The sequence below is a fragment of the Rhinoderma darwinii genome, chromosome 2, assembly GCF_050947455.1.
Source record: "Rhinoderma darwinii isolate aRhiDar2 chromosome 2, aRhiDar2.hap1, whole genome shotgun sequence".
Classification (NCBI taxonomy): domain Eukaryota; kingdom Metazoa; phylum Chordata; class Amphibia; order Anura; family Rhinodermatidae; genus Rhinoderma; species Rhinoderma darwinii.
This window is the reverse complement of record NC_134688.1, coordinates 285,080,254-285,098,867: the sequence shown is the minus strand read 5'-3', so window position 1 is coordinate 285,098,867 and position 18,614 is coordinate 285,080,254. Positions and strand designations below refer to the sequence as shown.

Here is an 18,614-nt window from a genome sequence, read left to right as displayed (position 1 = left end):
GCAGGGAGAAGGATTGGTAGGGGGCAGGAGTAGAGAGGTTTGGAGGAGAAGGGGAATAGGGACCAAGGGGAAGGACTTAGCAACGAAAATTAAGGCAATCTCTAGGTAATATACGACTAAGAAATAGACATTCAGACCTGTGAAAAATGAAGTAATATAAAATCAGAGCATCATTTGGTCCAGCAATTCACAATAACCAAATATGTGCAAAAGTTTCACCACTAAAATACAACTTTTTGTATGAAAGCTGAAGGATATCACAACCCATGAACCTGTAGGAGTCCAAAATCGTATCCTGAAATATAGGACGAGAGATCACTGAGTACTATGAAAGGGAGGGTGAGAGAGGAGGGGATGGGTGGAAGGGAAGAAGGGGTGTGAAAGGGAAGGGAAAGGAGGGAGAAAGGGTGGGAGGAGGAAGAATTGGGAAGGAGGGGATGGTTAAGGGATAAGGGATCAAAGGGAAGGGCTCAGCATAGAAAACTAAGGCAATTTTCAAGGAAATAACAGTAGCCCACCTCGAGATAATGTAAGACTAAGAGATATACATGTAACCCTATAAAAAATGGAATAATACAGAATCAGCGCAACATTTGGTGTAGCAAATCACAGTAAACAAATACTTTTATAAATTGCACAGCAAAAACACAACAGTATGTAAGATCGCTGAGAAATATCTCAACGCCGGAACCTGTAGGAGTTTAAAGACATGTAGGCAGGGGCGTAGCTAGAGGCTCATGGGCCCCGATGCAAAAATTCTTACTGGGCCACCCCCACCCCCGCAAACTTCTCATGGCCGACGGTCCGCAGCTTTCAGCTGCATCGCTGGGTCTCCTAAGTGACCCAACAATGCAGCACTAGCAGCCGGGGGCGTCACTAAGGCTGGGTTCACACACCCTATTTACGGACGTAATTCGGGCGTTTTAGCATTGAATTACGTCCGAAAATGCGGCTCAAAAGCGTTGGCAAACATCTGCCCATTCATTTGAATGGGTCTTACGATGTTCTGTGCCGACGGTAATTTTTTCTTACGCGCCGCTGTCAAAAGGCGGCGCGTAAAAAAGACGCCCGCGTCAAAGAAGTGCCTGTCACTTCTTCAGACGTAAATGGAGCCGTTTTCCATGGACTCCATAGAAAAACAGCTCCAATTACGTCCGCAATGGACGCAGCGAAAGACGCCTGCACATGCCATTACGGCTGAAATTATGGTGCTGTTTTCTCCTGAAAACAGCACCGTAATTTCAGCCGTAACAGACGCTGCCGTGTGAACATACCCTCAGGGCTTAAAATGTCAGGGAAATAGCCCCAATACATGTGTGTCCGCCCCAAAAAAAAGTGTGTATATGAGACAGCATAGCATATCTATAGCACTACGACCCTATAAACTATGGATAGGATTAGATACAGTGGCTCAGCAGACAGTATCACACATGATAGGATTAGATACAGTGGCTGAGCAGACAGTATCACACATGATAGGATTAGATACAGTGGCTGGGCAGACAGTATCACACATGATAGGATTAGATACAGTGGCTGAGCAGACAGTATCACACATGATAGGATTAGATACAGTGGCCCAGCAGACAGTATCACACATGATAGGATTAGATACAGTGGCTCAGCAGACAGTACCACACATGATAGGATTAGATACAGTGGCTCAGAAGGCAGTATCACACATGATAGGATTAGATACAGTGGCTCAGCAGACAGTATCACACATGATCGGATTAGATATAGGGCCCAGCAGACAGTATCACACATGATAGGATTAGATACAGGGTCCAGCAGACAGTATCACACATGATTGGATTAGATACATAGCTCAGCAGACAGTATCACACATGATTGGATTAGATATAGGGCCCAGCAGACAGTATCACACATGATCGGATTAGATACAGGGCCCAGCTCGCTGTCATTGCGGATCCAGCGCTGGACCCAGGATAGGTAAAAATAATAATTTTGCTTCTTTATGTGTTACAGATTATTTTTGTGTGTTTGTGGTTTTTTTACAGGTTCGGTTGTTGGACTTCGGATTCGAGGACTTCAATGACGGCGTTTTTTTTATTCTCAATAAAATGGTTAATGAGGGTTGTGTTTTTTTATTTCAATGAAATATTTTTTCTATGTGCTTGTATCTTTTTAACCCCTTTAGGACACAGCCTGTTTTGGCCTTGTGGACACAGCCTATTTTTTAAAAATCTGACATGTGTCACTTTATGTGGTAATAACTCCGGAATGCTTTTACCTATCCAAGCGATTCTGAGATTGTTTTCTCGTGACATATTGTACTTTATGTTAGTGAAAAAATTTGGTCGATAAATTCAATATTTATTTGTGAAAAACTTCAAATTTTAGCAAAAATTTGCAAAAATTTGCATTTTTCTAAATTTAAATGTATTTGCTTGTGAAACAGATAGTAATACCACACAAAATAGTTACTAGTTAACATCCCCTATATGTCTACTTTATGTTTGCATCATTTTTTTTCACGTACTTTTATTTTTCTAGGACGTTACAAGGCTTAGAACTTTAGCAGCAATTTCTCATATTTTCAATAAAATTTCAAAAGGCTATTTTTTCAGGGACCAGTTCAGTTCTGAAGTGGCTTTGAGGGCCTTATATATTAGAAAGTCCCCATAAATCACCCCATTTTGAAAACTGCACCCCTCAAGGTATTCAAAACCACATTCAGAAAATATTTTAACCCTTTAGGCGTTTCACAGGAATTAAGGCAAAGTAGAGGTGAAATTTACAAATTTCATTTTTTTTGCCGAAATTCATTTGTAATAAAAAAAAATCTGTAACACAGAAGGTTTTACCAGGGAAACGCAACTCAATATTTATTGCCCAGATTCTGCAGATTTTAGAAATATCCAACATGTGGCCCTAGTGTCCTAATGGACTGAAACACAGGCCTCAGAAGCAAAGGAGCAGCTAGTGGATTTCGGGGCCTCCTTTTTTTAGGAATATATTTTAGGCACCATGTCAGGTTTGAGGCGGTCTTGTGGTACCTAAACAGCCGAAACCCCTCCAAAGTGACCCCATTTTGGAAACTACACCCCTCAAGGCATTTTTCTAGGGGTATAGATAGCATATTGACCCCACAGTTTTTTTGCAGAATTTAGTGGAATTAGTCTGTGAAGATGAAAATCACCTATTTTTCTGTGGAAACATAGAATTTTTTCATTTTTACAAGGAATAAAGGAGAAAAAGCACCCCAAAATTTGTAAAGCAATTTCTCCCGATTACGGCAATACCCCATATGTGGTCGTAAACTGATGTTTGGACCCACAGCAGGGCTCAGGAGGGAAGGAGCGCCTTTTGGATTTTGGAGCGCAGATTTTGCTGGATTGGTTTTCAGTGCCATGTCGGGTTTGCAACGCCCCGGAGGGACCAAAACAGTGTAAACCCCCCAAAAGTGACCCCATTTTGGAATCTACACCCCTCAAGGAATTTTTCTAGGGGTATAGTGAGATTTTGGCCCCTCAGGATCTTTTTTAGAGCTAAGGTGACCAAAAAACAGCGATTTTGGCGCTTTAAATTCTTTATTTATTACAGCGTTCACCGTGCGCAATAAATTACGTTTTAATTTATTCTGCCGGTCGGTACGATTATGGCGATACCATATGTGTATAGATTTTTTTACGTTTTGCAGCGTTTGCACAATAAAATTAAGTTTCTATAAAATAATTTATTTTCTGGGACACGCTATTTTGAGCCGTAACGTTTTTATTTTTTCGTCAAAAAAGCTGTGGGAGGTCTTGTTTTTTGCGGGACGGGTTGTAGTTTTTATTGGTACCATTTTGGGGTAAATGCGACTTTTTGATCACTTTTTATTCTATATCTTGGGAGGGGTGGTGACTAAAAAATAGCGATGCTGACAGTTTTCCGTTTATTTTGTTTGCGGCGTTCACCGTGCGGAAAAATTAACATTATAGTTTCATAGATTGGGTCGTTACGAACGCGGCGATACCAAATATGTGTACTTTTTTTTTAACGTTTTCATTTTTTCCCTATAATAAATGACTTATTATAGGAAAACAAAACCTTTTATTTTTACACTTTTATAAAAAAAATTTATTAACTTTTTTTTACTTTTTACACTTTATATTTTTGTTTATTAACTTTTCTTTTACTTTTTACACTTTCTTTTTTTGACCTGCAGCTCTGATCGCTGCTAGAATACATTACACTACCTAGGTAGTGTAATGTATTCCAACTGTCAGTGTGACGTCACAGTCACTCTGACAGTTGGTCTACGAGGATCAACAGAGGCTGATCCTCATAGGCTGACATACATGGCAGACCTGGGGGCCGTTGTCTGGCCCCCGGGTGCCATCACAAGCATCAGAAGCCCCCACGATTGCATGGGGGCTGCTGATGCGCTACAAACCCGCTACATGCGGAGATCGCAATCGAGCCCCGCATGTAACGGGTTAATTGCCGAAATCAGCGGCGATGAGCCGCTGATCGGCAACACTGGAGAGTGTCAGCTGTCGGGGACAGCTGATCTCCAAGTTCCCGATGCACACTGTCGCCGACAGTGTGCATCGGGAACGGCACAGTGACTTTCTGTCACTCTGACAGGAAGCCTATCAGGACCAGCCGAAGGTTGGTCCTGATGGGCTTCTGTCCATGGCAGACCCGGAAGCCATTGTTTGGCTTCCGTTTGCCATACTAACTATCGGCAGACCCCGCGATTTCGGACGGGGGTCTGCCGATATGTTAGAAACCCCTAAAATTCGGCGATTGCACCCGATCGCCGAATTTAAGGGGTTAATGCGCCGAAATCAGCGGCAAAGGACCGCTGGCCGGCAAGAGGGGAGTGTCAGCTGTCGGCGACAGCTGACCTCCTGGTTCCCGGTGCACACTGTCGCCGACAGTGTGCACCGGGATTAACTCAGTAACTGTACGTCCTCGTGCGGGAAGTAACTTCCCGCAACGACGTACAGTTACGTCCTGGTGCGGGTAGGGGTTAAACTTTATTATCACCGCCTTAGTAATGGCCGCTGGCTGATTGACAACCTCCATTACTAAGGCGAGGCTTAATGTTAGCCGGTGCAGAGGCTACACTAACCCCCAATATTACCCCGGTACCCACCGCCACCAGGAGCACTGGGAAGAGCCGGGTACGAACCAGTACCCGACTACCTGTAGTGACGGGCAGGCAACGGGGTGGCCGCAGGCTGGTAGTATTAGGCTGGGGAAGGCCAAAAACAGTGGCCCTTCCCACCCTTGTAATGCTACCTGCTGCTGCTGTGTTGCATCTGGCTGGTTATGAAAATTGGGGGGGACCCCACATCGTTCTTTCCAATTATTATATATTTTTTTTTTTTTTAAATGACGTGGGGTCCCCCCCATTTTTCATAACCAGCCAGATACAATAAAGCAGCAGCAGCCTAGCATCACCAGGGTAGGAAGGGCCACTGTTTTTGGCCTTTCCCCTCCTGATAATACCAGCCTGCGGCCACCCCAGTAGCCGGCCATCACTACAGATGGTCAAGTACTGGATCGTACCCGGCTCTTCCCAGCACCCCTGGTGGCGGTGGGTACCGGGGTAATAAAGGGGGTTAGTGTTAGCCTCTGCACCGGCTAACACTAAGCCCCGCCTTAGCAATGGATGCTGTCAATCAGCCGGCGGCCATTACTAAGGCGGTAGTAATATAGTTTAAAAAAAAACACAAAGACATAGAAAAAATATTTTATTGAAATAAAAAAAAAAAACTCACACAGCCCTCATTAACCATTTTATTGATAACAAAAACAAAAGCCGTCATCGAAGTAGTCCTGGAATCTGCCGTAGTCCAACGACCAAACCTGTAAGAAAACACACAAAAAATGATTAGTAACACGTGTGTTAGGCTTAGATACAGGGCCCATGTGTGATACTGTCTGTGGGACCCTGTATCTGAGCCTACCACAACGTAGGCTTAGATACAGGGTCCAGCAGACAGTAATCTTATACAGTATAAGATTACTGTGTGCTGGGGCCCTGTATCTAAACCGACAATGTGGTAGGCTTAGATACAGGGTCCCACAGACAGGATCACACATGGGCCATGTATCTAAGCCTACCATGTGATTGTCTTAGATACAGGGCCCAGCAAACAGGATCACACAATCTGTGATCCTGTCTCATGGGCCCTCTAAGCCTGCTACATCGTAGGCTTAAAGGGGTTGTCCAGTCCCTAAACATTGATGGCCTTTCCTCAGGATAGGCCATGAATAGCTGATGTGTCTGGGTCCGACTTCCGGGACTTTCCTGGTTCCGGATCGCAGCGGAGGTCCTGACGGCCCCTTCAAAACAGCTGATTGGCGGGTCCCGGGAGTCGGACCCCGCCAGTCAGGGCAACTAATCTTACCTTCCTCTTCAGCCGCGGCAGAAGTTCTGTCCTCTCGATGTTGTGCGCGGTACATAGCGCTGTGACGTCAGGACCTCCGTTGCGATCCGGAACCAGGAAGGTAAGGTCAGTCTGTTACTATAGTAACAGGGGCCCGCGGCCGGAGTTACTATAGTAACTTTTTATTGATGTGGTGCGGGGGGCTGTGGGCCCCCCTGGCTTCGGGGCCCGGTCGCAATTGCGACCCCTATAGCTACGCCAGTGTAGATATGAGATAGATAGATAGATAGATAGATAGATAGATAGATAGATAGATAGATAGATAGATAGATAGATAGATAGATAGATAGATAGATAGATAGATAGATAGATAGATAGATAGATAGATAGATACTTTGTCTGTTATGCTAAACTGTCAGCCCTGAGGTGTGACTGCTCAGCATGACAGACATACATACACACAGTGAAGGGGTTAAGAAGCTGGATTACTAGTTGCTACTTACATCTGCTGTGGGGTCAGCAGCTCGTACTGCAGGGGAGCAGCAGACACGCACACGATCTTCTTGCTGTAGCCATTCCTTTCCCTCTGAACAGGTCACGAGGAAGAGGGAAACAGCAAGAAGTGAGCTGATTGGGTGGACAGTACAGTGGGCGGGGCTGGGTCTCGTAAGATGAGTGGATTCATCTATCATTCATTTTCCACCCTCTTGTTCCCCCTCCACGCAATGACTCTCTGACAGCTGAGCTGCCACCAATGCTTTAAGCTACATTACTGGGTCTCTTTTGTACCACAGCAGGGACCCAGCAATGTAGAGCAATCATTGCAGCGCTAGTGTGGTGAGGGGGGCCTGCGGGCCCCCCTAGCTACGGGGCCCGGTCGCAGTTGCGACCGCTGCGACCCCTATAGCTACGCCACTGCATGTAGGCATTATATGGTACAAGGATCCAATGTGATGACCAAGTTAAAAACCAACTTTGCAGAAGTAGGAACTCGCGAGAGGTCCCCAGATTATGCCTCAGGTGGAATCCTTAGGGAAAGATCCACGAGGGGTAAATGTACCGCCACATGGAGAGACCTGCTGATAAAAGGATGACTGGATCTTCTTGGGCGTCGTCGCTGTGGTTGATCAGGCCTTTCCAGTGCCAGCCAATCAGGGACTGGAAAAGGGTAATTTTGCAAAAAGCGAAACACTCCCTCCAGATCTGAGAAATGACGTAATGGAAAGGAATCTGAGTCTTTCTTGACAACCACATGGAATGGGTGACCCCATCTATAGGTAGCACCCGCAGCTTGAATTTTTTCCAATAAAGGATGGAGGAGCCGTCTTATATATAATATTCGAGGTGAAACATCAGGATAAAGTGTAACCGTACTACCTTCCACAGACAATGGACCATGTGACCAAGCTTACTGAACAATTATGTCCTTATCAGAGTAGTAGTGGAGGCGCTATAGAACGTTCCGTGGATTGGATGTGAGACCCTGTGAATTTGGTCTATTAAGAAAGTAGCTTCTAGGGGTCTGTTAGTAAGCTTATTGAAAATGATGGAGACCCTTGTAGGAAGATCGTCTCGCGAGCCAAGATCAGGGAGACCTTTCAGTCGGACGTTGTTCCTGCGTCCCCTATTCTCCTGGTCATCTAATTGAAGTGCCAGGGACTGTAGATGGGTCCAATTCAAGAGGGCTGCACGCTCCAGGGAGGCCACTCTAGAGTCAATAGCAGAGACATTCTGCTCAGTGGCAAGGTCCCTAGAATCCACTCCATCCACTTCCAGACGTAAGTCTGATATATCTCGCTGGTGGGATTGTTCAATTCTGGTAACCAGAGAATCAAGGTCCTGTCTGGTAGGGAGGGCTTGAATCAGTTCCCTTAATAGGTGCAGGTCAGCGTGAAGGCCCGGCTGCTTTGTCTGCCCCTCTGAGCCACAAAATATAGACACAATGGCGGGCACTAGCCCCGTGGAGGAGAGTATAATGGAGGGAGACACAGGAGTTACCTCATTTTGAGAGACACAGCCGAAAGTTCCGTCGTTGGTCACTGCAGTGGAGATCGAGGGCTGAGGAGGGGAGACATCAGGCACAGCAGGAGACGGGATCGTCGGCAGCATGTCCGCCATTGCAGCTGAAACCACTGAGGCTGCTTGCGACGAAGAGAGGAACCTGTCCATCCTCACGCTGCGAGCCGAGGATCTGGGTAAGGCACGGGAAGGTGTAGCACAAGCTCACTTACGTTTTCCAGGCATCTCCCGCCGGTTCCATCCGGTGATAAGTGTAAATATGCACTCGCTAGAACGGAGCTTCCCGAGATGCATGCTCACGGCTCCATAGCTAAGCCATGCCCCCTTGTTGCGTTTGTCTTTGAATGCATGGGTTACTGCGGTGCACGTACCAGTGGTCGACAACTCAATTGCGGATTCTCTTTCTCGGTTACAGTTGGATCGGTTCCGGATGTTGGCCCGATGTTGGAGGTAGAGGGGCTTGTCTATCCTGCGCACTTGTGGGATCTGGTCTGCAGGGAGCGGGTCGGCTGATCCATTCGTCGTTGGCTCCGGGGACGTGGTTAGCATATGAGGCAGCGTGGAGAGATTGGGAGGAGTGGTTGACTGAAATGGATGGGGTGGTGACGGATGATGACTGGATGGTTGCGTTGCTTGCATTTTTAGGCTGTCAGCTGCGGGTTGGTCGGTCGCGAAAGTGAATCGCTTTGTGGCGGCCTTGGCTTTTGGATGCAAATGGCGGGGACAGCGGGACGTCACAAAGGATTTTGTAGTCGGCCAGGCCCTGAGGGGCTTTAGAAGGGGACGGGTGGTGTCTGCTAGGCGGCGCCCAGTGTCATTTGCGTGGCTCGAACAACTGAGTTCGGCAGTGGATGGGGTGTGCACCTCCGGGTATGAGGTGGTTTTGTTTAGATTGGCTTTCTCCTGGGCATTTTTCGGGCACTTCGGGTGAGGGAGCTGGTGTCGCCAAGTAGACCGCGACTGGGGGTTAGTTACGGGAGGATGTAACACAGCTGCATGGGAGGGTGGAGTTCTGGATTCGCCGGTCTAAAAAGGATCAGTCAGGAAGGGGAAATCGGGTGGTGTTGGATACAGTGTCAGGGGCAATCATGTGTCCAGTGCGTACCTTAGTGTCTTATATGGGGGCTAACGAGTTGGAGGCGGGTCCCTTGCTGCGGCATGCAGGCGAGGGGTTTATGTCTCGTTTCCAGTTCACGGCTGGTTTTTCGAAGGTGTCTGCGTTACATGGGCCTAGAGGATAGATCTTACGCACCACATTCATTTCGGATTGGGGTAGCCACGGAGGCGGCCAGCTTGGGTTTGGCACCGGAAGTGGTGCATCATATAGGAAGGTGGGAATCTCGTCGATAAAAAACATATGTGCGTCTGCACTTGCTTGCATGAGGGCGGGGAAAGTTGGGGAAGCCGTTTCCGGGGGGGGGGGTCATGCCTGAGGCTCTTGTTGTTGCTCATGCCTAACGGTTGTCTTCACTCTCTTTCAGACCAGTCCCCATGCCTGGTATGGATCTTTGGGCATTCGTATGTCCATTGGGGGGCGGTTCGGGCGGACGTTCAGCCGGACGGGCGCCAGCTGGGATTCAATAGATCGGTACCCACGTTGCGGTGGCTTGGATACCGGGGCATGTCGTGGGCGAGGGTTTTGATGGAGTACAATCACTCGGCAGGGCTGGACAGGGCATCGGATGTCATGGTGCTGAATGTTGGGGGAAATGACCTAGACGTCCGTCCTTTTAGGGAAATGATTCGGGACATCCGATTCAATCTCCTGCGACTATGGGCCATTTTTCCCAGGGTGGTGGTGGTTTGGTCGGAAATCGTACCGCGAAAATCATGGAGGGACATCAGATCCGTGTCGGTGTACAATAGGGCATGGGTGAAGGTGAATCGGCTGGTGTCTGCATTTGTGGCAAGGAATGGAAAGGAGTGTTTTTGCATCATGTTGATTTTGAGGATGGTGTGGGTAAATTTTGGTTGGCGGATGGTGTGCATTTGAATGCAGTGGGTGTAAATCTGTGGGCATTGAGGATTCAGGAAGGTGTTGGTGGGGGAACTCGCATACTTGATGGGGTCAAGGTATGCTTGCTGTGGTGGGGTTGGGGGTCCTTGGAGTTGGTCAAATTTGGTGGGGGAGGGACTAATAGTATGGATAGTCCCGACCCAAATTATGTTCTGGGGATCTGGTGGATTTGGGCTCCTGCTGGGTGGTGTCCCGAGGAGTAGGTACATGTGACGTTTTTAGCCATCTGCGGTTTGTGCCCCTGAGCCTGTGTTTTGGATGGCTGGGGGTAAAATTACAATTGTATGGGCAGATTGGCGCCAGATCCTCCTCCTGAGCTTCAAGGACCTCCCTCCCCAATGTTATGTAAATTGTGGTTATTTATTTCCTCTGTATTGATGTGTGGAATCGTTTTGTTTTATTCATAAAATGTCTGCTGTGGCCAAATTCATTCCAAGCAAAAGTCTCTGTGTCTTATTGGGCTAGTTAGCAGTATGGTAAGTAGGGATGCAGGGTGTGATATGCTACAGTAGCGGGAGGTAAGGTAAGACAAGACCGCACTCAGTTCAGAGCGACCCAGCATAGAAGCTGGTTTGTAGGGGGAAAGCCGGCGCCATTTTGGAGAAGACCGGCTGCAGGTAAGGTGTGTGTGTGCGCATGCGGGCGAGGAAGTTGGGGTTGCATGTGTGGGGGGGGGAGGCGCTCGCCGGAGCAGCGCTGCTCGCCGGAGCAGCGGTGCTCGCCGCTGTTCCTTCAAAACAGCTAATTGACGGCTATGAAGGATCAGCAGCACCCGAGCGCCGCTGATCCTTCATAGCTGCTTATCAGCTGTTTTGAAGGTTCAGCGGCGAGCACCACTGCTCCGTCGAGTGCTCCCCCACACACACACAATCCCCCCAAAACATGCAGGTAAGATGTGTGCACGCGTGGTTTCTGTGCTCGACAGAGTAGCGGTGCTCACCGTTGTTCCTTCGAAACAGCTGATTGGCGGATGTTTTGAAGGATCAGCGGCGAGCACCTCTGCTCCGTCGTTCCTTGCTCCTACTGTGAACTGCCGTGTAACTACATGGCGATTCACAGTAGAAGCAATGAATAAAGAAGTAGCGGCATATTACTAACTTTATTTTTTATGTTTTGCAGGTTCCACTGGACCGGTTGGAATACGTTGAAGATTCGTTGGACTACTTCCATGATCTACCTTTTTTTTTTCATTTGAAATAAAATGGTGAAAGAGAGTTGTGTGGGGGAGTTTTTATTTCAATAAGGCCGGATTCACATGAGCGTGTGCGTTTTGCGCGCACAAAAAACGCGGTGTTTTGCGCGCGCAAAAGGTACATAACAGTTCCGTGTGTCAGCAGCATATGGTGCGCGGCTGCGTGATTTTCGTGCAGCCGCCATCATTATGACACTGTTTGTATGATTGTAAACAGAAAAGCACGTGGTGCTTTTCTGTTTTCAGTCATACTTTTTACTGCTGTTGCGCGAATCACGCGCGTCACATGGAAGTGCTTCCGTGTGCTGCGTGTGATTTTCACGCACCCATTCACTTCAATGGGTGCGTGATGCGCGAACAACGCACAAATAACGGACAAGTCGTGAGTTTTACGCAGCAGATACACGCTGCGTGAAACTCACGGACAGTCTGCACGGCCCCATAGACTAACATAGGTCCGTGCGAGGCGCGTGAAAATCACGCGCGTTGCACGGACGTATATCACGTTCCTCTAAATAAGCCCTAAAAAATCATTTTCTTATGTCTCTGTTTTTTTTAACACTTTATTAGCGCCTTAGTAATGGCAGTGGTATGTTTGATGATGTCTATTACTAAGGCGGGGCTTAGTGTTAGCCAGTAAAAAAAGCTAGCACTAACCCCCCATTCAGGGGCGTAACTAGGAAAGACTGGGCCACATAGCAAACTCTTGACTGGGGCTCCCCCAGTTGCCACAAGCAGCCCCCCTTATAGATAGTGCCCCCTGTAGAATGTGCCATACAGCCCCCCTGTAGACAGTGCTATACAGCTCCGCCTATAGACAGTGTCACACCCCACTTGTAGATAGGGGCATACAGCCCCACTGTAGATATCACCATAAAGCCCCCCCCTGTATATAGCGCTATACAGCTCCCATTGTATATATATTGCCACACAGCCCTCCTCCCTTGTATATAGTGCCACGTAGCCCCCCCTTTAGTAGATAGTGTCACACACAGACCCCTGTAGATAGAGCCACAACCCTCCCCCTTGTAAATAGTGCCATACAGCCCCCCCCCCTTAGTAGTGCCACACAGCCCCTTGTATATAATGCCCCACAGCTCCCCCATATGCATAGTGCCACACAGCTCCCCCTTGTGTATAGTGTCAGACAGCTCCCCTTGTGTATAGTGCCACACAGCTCCGCCTTGTGTATAGTGCCACACAGCTCCCCCTTGTGTATAGTGCCACACAGCTCCCCATTGTGTATAGTGCCACAAGGCAATGGCGCATCCGAGAAAGTTGTATCAGTCAGGGGGATGTCAATCAAACATAGAATGTTGGGTTTGGAGGTAGGACTATGTGACTCCTCAGGATAGCGGCACCGCCCCATGACACTTTATGGAATAATTAGCATATAGTGTGCACCATTTTAAAACTGCATCTGAAAAAAACATACATTTGGAAATATACGTATTACCTTATGGTGGCGGTTCAAGGGGTTAAAACTACCAGACAGGTTCCCATGAAATATACAATGAATTGAGAACAATTCCATCTGCCCTGCAATTTTGTTATTATAAATATATTCTATATAATTATAGCTCCAGAACCAAGCTCTGACATATACGACTCCAGAACCAAGCTCAATACATATATACAGCACCAGAACTGAGCTCAGTACATATATACAGTACCACAACCAAGCTCAGTACATAAATACAATACCAGAACAAACCTCAGTACATAAATACAGCACCAAAAACCTAAAGATCGGAGTCTGACACACCGGAGATCAATTAAAAAGGTATAAATTTATTAGATAAAATATACAAAAAATTACATAAAACACATTAAAAACACCAGACAGTGATGTGCACAAATATAATGCACAAAATATATATAGAGATGGTGCTGTATGAATAATAGAGGGATAGGAGTGTGATAAATAACACATTGCATCTACATATGTTTGATTAGAATCACAGAAGACCAACAACAGCCTGCTTCTAAGGTATTGTTTGAAACTAGACACAAGTATAGTCACAGTAACCGGATGTATACAAAAATAGATGAACAAATGAACATGGTAAGGTTTGAACAGTAGATGCGATAATGTCTACATCATATAATAGTTAGTACAGCAAAAAGGTGAGGGGATGGCGGCGCTCCTCTGAGACTATTATAAGGTGATGAAGTGTAGATCGCCGACTGCCCCCCACTGCAGTCCCTTGGTGCTAAATCCTTAGTACCTGGGACAAGGTTAGAGTCAGAAGGTGAAGAGAAAAAATTCTGTGTAATTACGGGTATCGGCGCCAGGCTGAAGAGGATCAGGAATGGAGTCAAGTGCATAGGGTCTAGGAGATCTTTTATTGAGAAGACGACACATTTCTGGACTGGACTGGTCCCTTCGTCAGTATACAATAGTTGCACGTGTAGTGTGCACATATATATGCAGTAAAAAGACCGGGAACACACCAGTGCACAACACTTGAATTTACATACAAATTATCAAGAGCCGTTACGGGATAACAGATCCTTCGTGGCTTCAAAGTTTAAAACATCATGGTTTATACAGTTATCCCGTTCCTGATCCTCTTCAGCCTGGTGCCGATACCCGTAATTACACTGCATTTTTTCTCTCTACATCATATATTAGCTCTGCATTAGAACTCCTTACCCATGTCACGATCCACACTGTCTGGCATCAGCCCCCAGCCTCGGCTAGCGGCTCGGGCCCCTTCAAGCCGCGGGCTCCATAGTAGTCGCTAAGGCTGCTACCACGGTAGTTATGCCACTGCCCCCATTATTACTCCGGTACCCACCGCCACCAGGTGTATCAGAAAGAGCCAGGTACGATCCAGTACCTGACCATTTGTAGTGATGGTCGGGTACTGGGGCGGCCGCAGGCTGGTATCATTAGGCTGGGAAGGGCCAAAAACAGTGGCCCTTACCACCCTGGTAATGCTAGGCTGCAGCTGTTTTATTGTATCTGGCTGGTTATAAAAAAAAAAATTTTTGGGGTCCCCCCATTTTCATAACCAGCCAGATACAATAAAACAGCAGCAGCCTAGCATTACCAGGGTGGGAAGGGCCACTGTTTTTGGCCCTTTCCAGCCTAATACCAGCCTGCGGGCACTCTGGTGCCCTTCCATTACAACAGTACAGTTGGTCAGGTACTGGATCGTACCCGGCTCTTCCCAATACCCCTGGTAGCGGTGGGTACCAGGGTAATAATGGAGGGTTAGTTGCAACCTTTTTACTGGCTAACACTAAGCTCCGCCCTAGTAATATCAACTGCCATTACTAAAGTGAAAATAAAGTATTAAAAAACAGAAATATAACTCCTTGTTCACACAGAGCTTGCTGGCACTGATTTTGATGCGGAAATCACATCGGAATCAGAGCCATAAAAACCCCGAAATCTCCCCGCATTGATTTCAATGGGAGGCAGTGGCGTTTTTTCCTGGGTGGCTTTTGACCGCTCACGGGGGAAAAAAAAGCCGCGTTTCCTTTCTTGTGGCTTCCGCCTCTGATCTACCATTGAAAGGCGTTTTTCGTGGCGTTTTTGCCCATGGTTCTTGCATTAGCTTCAATGGCCGCGGATTAAAACTGCCACGAAAACAGCGGAAAAAACGTGCAGGCAGTTTAAGATCGTCTTCAAAGTTCCTGAAGGAATTCTGAGGAACGTTCTTTTTTTTGCCTGCAAAAAAACTCTGTGTGAACAAGGCCTAAAAGTGTATTCCTACAGTGCAGTTTTGCTGCGTCTTTCCCATGCGGCCAAAAACCACATAGAATAGTGCATTCATTTTTACCACAATTTTTTCGATGTAGTTTTCGGCTGCGTGGCGAAAACGCACCAAAACCGCACTGTTTGAATACACCCTAAGAAAAATTTTTTATTCAAATAAAAACTCCCCCGCACAACTCTCGTTAACCATTTCATTTTGTTTTAAAAAACTTAGATCATCGAAGTAGTCCAGCGTATTTACGACATAGTCCAAATGGTCAAGCAGAACCTGCAAAATAAAAAAATAAAGTTAGTAATATAAAAATTAAAAAAATCTTCTATGGGAACATTTGGCGCGCTTTACGTGCCAAAGAATTGACAAGACACTTCTTTTTTTCCGTAACGCATTTTTTAATGTACGTATGTACTAATGGCGCACTTTACCATTGATGCAAATGGGAAGCTTCAAGCGTTTGACGTGTTTTTTGGCACATAAAATGCATCAAAAACTCAGTCAAATACACCACAGGGTCTTCCCTCTTGACTTTCACCATTCTTAGCATTTTGGTGTGTCCTGTAGCTTCTGCCAAAAACACTCCCACAATGGAACTGGACATTACTTAGCAATTTAAAGACACCTTTTTCTGGCTTGTAGCCAAAAATAGGGAGGGGGGGGGGTGACTCTCCTTCCCACATTTACAGCAGCTGTAGGTGAGGCTGCTCTACCTTGATGTAATTCTGGGAAGTGCTCCCTCTGGTGGCAAACATAGGAAAACATGTCAAATTATTATTTAATATTTCCTAATTTTCACCTTGTGGAAGAAAAAAAAATACAGCAAAAAAATAACTTAAAAAATATAATAAAAATAAGTAACTTACTTGAAAAAAAAATTTGCCGACACATTCCCTTTAAGCAACAATGAATAATTCCCAGATCGAAGCGTAAAATCAGACTCCGCATTAAGCTACACCCCCAGAACCAAACATTCTTTTTACTTTGGCTGGTATTTTGGGGTTAAAAAGGTGGCAACTCTAGTTACCCCTAGACTCAAAAGTACAGTTCTCACCGTACATCAATGATATCATGTTGGAGTAGGAGGTTAGTGAATCAGTGGCTTTTTGGGATAGAGCATTGTTTCTTATGTATGGAGGAGTTCTTGTCCAAGAATGGAATAGATTGAAATAGGTTGAATAATATACTATAAAGAGTTTGTGTATATTTCAAATCAAACACAAGATGTCACTGATGAGCAAATTGTAAGATGCAAAACTACCGTGAAACAACACAATTTCTCACCTTTGTCATTCTGCAAGATTTCTTGCTGACAGCTAGTATCGGTAATACAGCTTTCAAAAATCCTATATTGATCATTGAAAACTGTTGAACAGAAATTTCCAACATGTTTCCAACAGAGCCATTATCAGAAACTTCAAGCTGGACTATTTTATAGAATTTAGTTAAAAGGGCAGACATCCAAAACGTGCATCCCATTTTTTAAATTTACATTTTAAACTTCATTGAGCCAACAATACAATAAATTATACAGCCATACAGTGTCAAAAGCTTTTTTTTTTTTTTTTTTAAATGTAAAGTAGGCCGAAGGGAAACATATCCTAAAGAAATGTTAGGGAATGTTTCTCATTTCCCTTTTGCAGGAATCCATTCCTCCCTTTGAAAAAAGACAAATGGGAGAGCGGTACTCTTAAACATTGTGTGGCCTTATATCACCATACATTGTATAAAAAAAATTGCCACACAGTTAGGCCTTGTTCACTCGGTGCAGATTTGGTGCAGATTTTGCTTGCATTTTTTAAGCCAAAACCAGAATTGGATCCAGAACAGGAGAAACTTTAAGGTTTTTCTTTATATATTTCTTCTGTTTAGGTTCCATTCCTGGTTTTAGTTAAAAAAAAAAAAATACATGCAAAATCTGCATCAAGCATGAATTGTGTCAACAAGGACGAAAATGGATAATAGTAGTGTAGGGTAGTAACGGGTGTTAATGGGGTTAATCATACTGCTGGACATCAGAATAGGTAGAATTTGTTCAAATTAACATAAGAGACAATTCCAGGCAATTTGGGAGCATTCCTGGGCAGAATAGTGGTGGGCTTAAAATATTCCTTAGCTTGGGATTAAAATGTTGAGAGGTATAGGTTAATGCATGCTTCCCTGGTGGTCTGAGGAAGTGGAGGGGTTCATGTCTGCTTCATTGGTGGTCTAGGGTAGCAAATAGCTTAATGACTGTTCCCCTGGTGGTCTATGAAAATGGAGGGGTTAATGCCTGCATTCCTGGTGATCTAGGGTAGAGGAAAGGTTTATGATTGCTTCCCTGGTTGTCTAGGGTAGTTAAGAGGTTAATAGCTGCACCCCTGGTGGTCTAGGGTAGTGAAGAGGTTAATGCACGTTTTCGTAGTGGTCTATTGTAGTGGAGTTGTGCTGGCGTCCAGCATCGGTTTACTCACCTTCCCTGGCTCCAGCAATGTCTGCTGTGTCCTGTCCCATCACATTCAGTTTTCCCTTCAATCCCTGCACTGTCCACATAAATCAGTGCAGGCAGTTATCCAGAGGACTGTGCTGCTGTGATTAAACATCTCTAGAGGTGGCCGAAGTATGCCTTCACCCAAGCAGGAGATTCCTGTAGTACAAGCAGAGCACCAGAGGCGTAGCTAGGGGTTTAGCACAAGGGGGCGGAACACATCTGAGTGGGCCCCAACGCAGTGAGCCCTCCAACGCATGTTTACAACTGGAGAGGCGCATTCGGCGGGGTGTCAGTAATGTCAGTAACAGGGGGCGCGGCTGTGACAACCTCTCATACATGATATACAGGCTGGTTGTCAGTAGTAATAGATGAATAGCTGTTACTGTATATAAGGTGTATGGATCTCATGTCTGACCACAATGTAATTATATCATATATCAGTGATGTCAGTAACAGGGGGTGGGGCTATGACAACCTCTCACATGATATACAGCGCATACGGCTTGCTGTGCTACTCTGTTTCTGTAAACTTCCAATGAAGTGGATAGGTGTTACGGAAACAGCGTAGCAAAGCAAGCTACACTGTTTACGTAACTGCTATGCTGTTTACGTAACTTCCATTCACAGTATAATGGCCCCAGTTCCTCGGCACATAGAATAATGCCACCATAGCTGCCCTCACACAGTATAATGCCCCTATAGCTTCCCCCACAGCTATAGGGGCATTATAATTTGCTGTGGAGGCACTTTAGTGTAATGTCCCTATAGTGCCTCCCTACACAGTATAATGCCCCTATAGTTGCCAACACAGAATAATGCCCCTATAGTGCTTCCCCACACAGTATAA

General features: G+C 45.9%; 1 long non-coding RNA gene across 1 annotated transcript in view; it reads left to right on the top strand.

Moving 5' to 3' along the window:
• LOC142741174 (uncharacterized) overlaps nucleotides 1-11,600 on the top strand; it is a 258,625-nt gene extending 247,025 nt beyond the window's left edge. Inside the window, exon 4 of the long non-coding RNA XR_012881022.1 lies at nucleotides 11,506-11,600. This is a non-coding gene — a long non-coding RNA (uncharacterized LOC142741174). The remainder of the gene's footprint in view (nucleotides 1-11,505) is intronic.
• The last annotated feature ends 7,014 nt before the right edge of the window (nucleotides 11,601-18,614 follow it).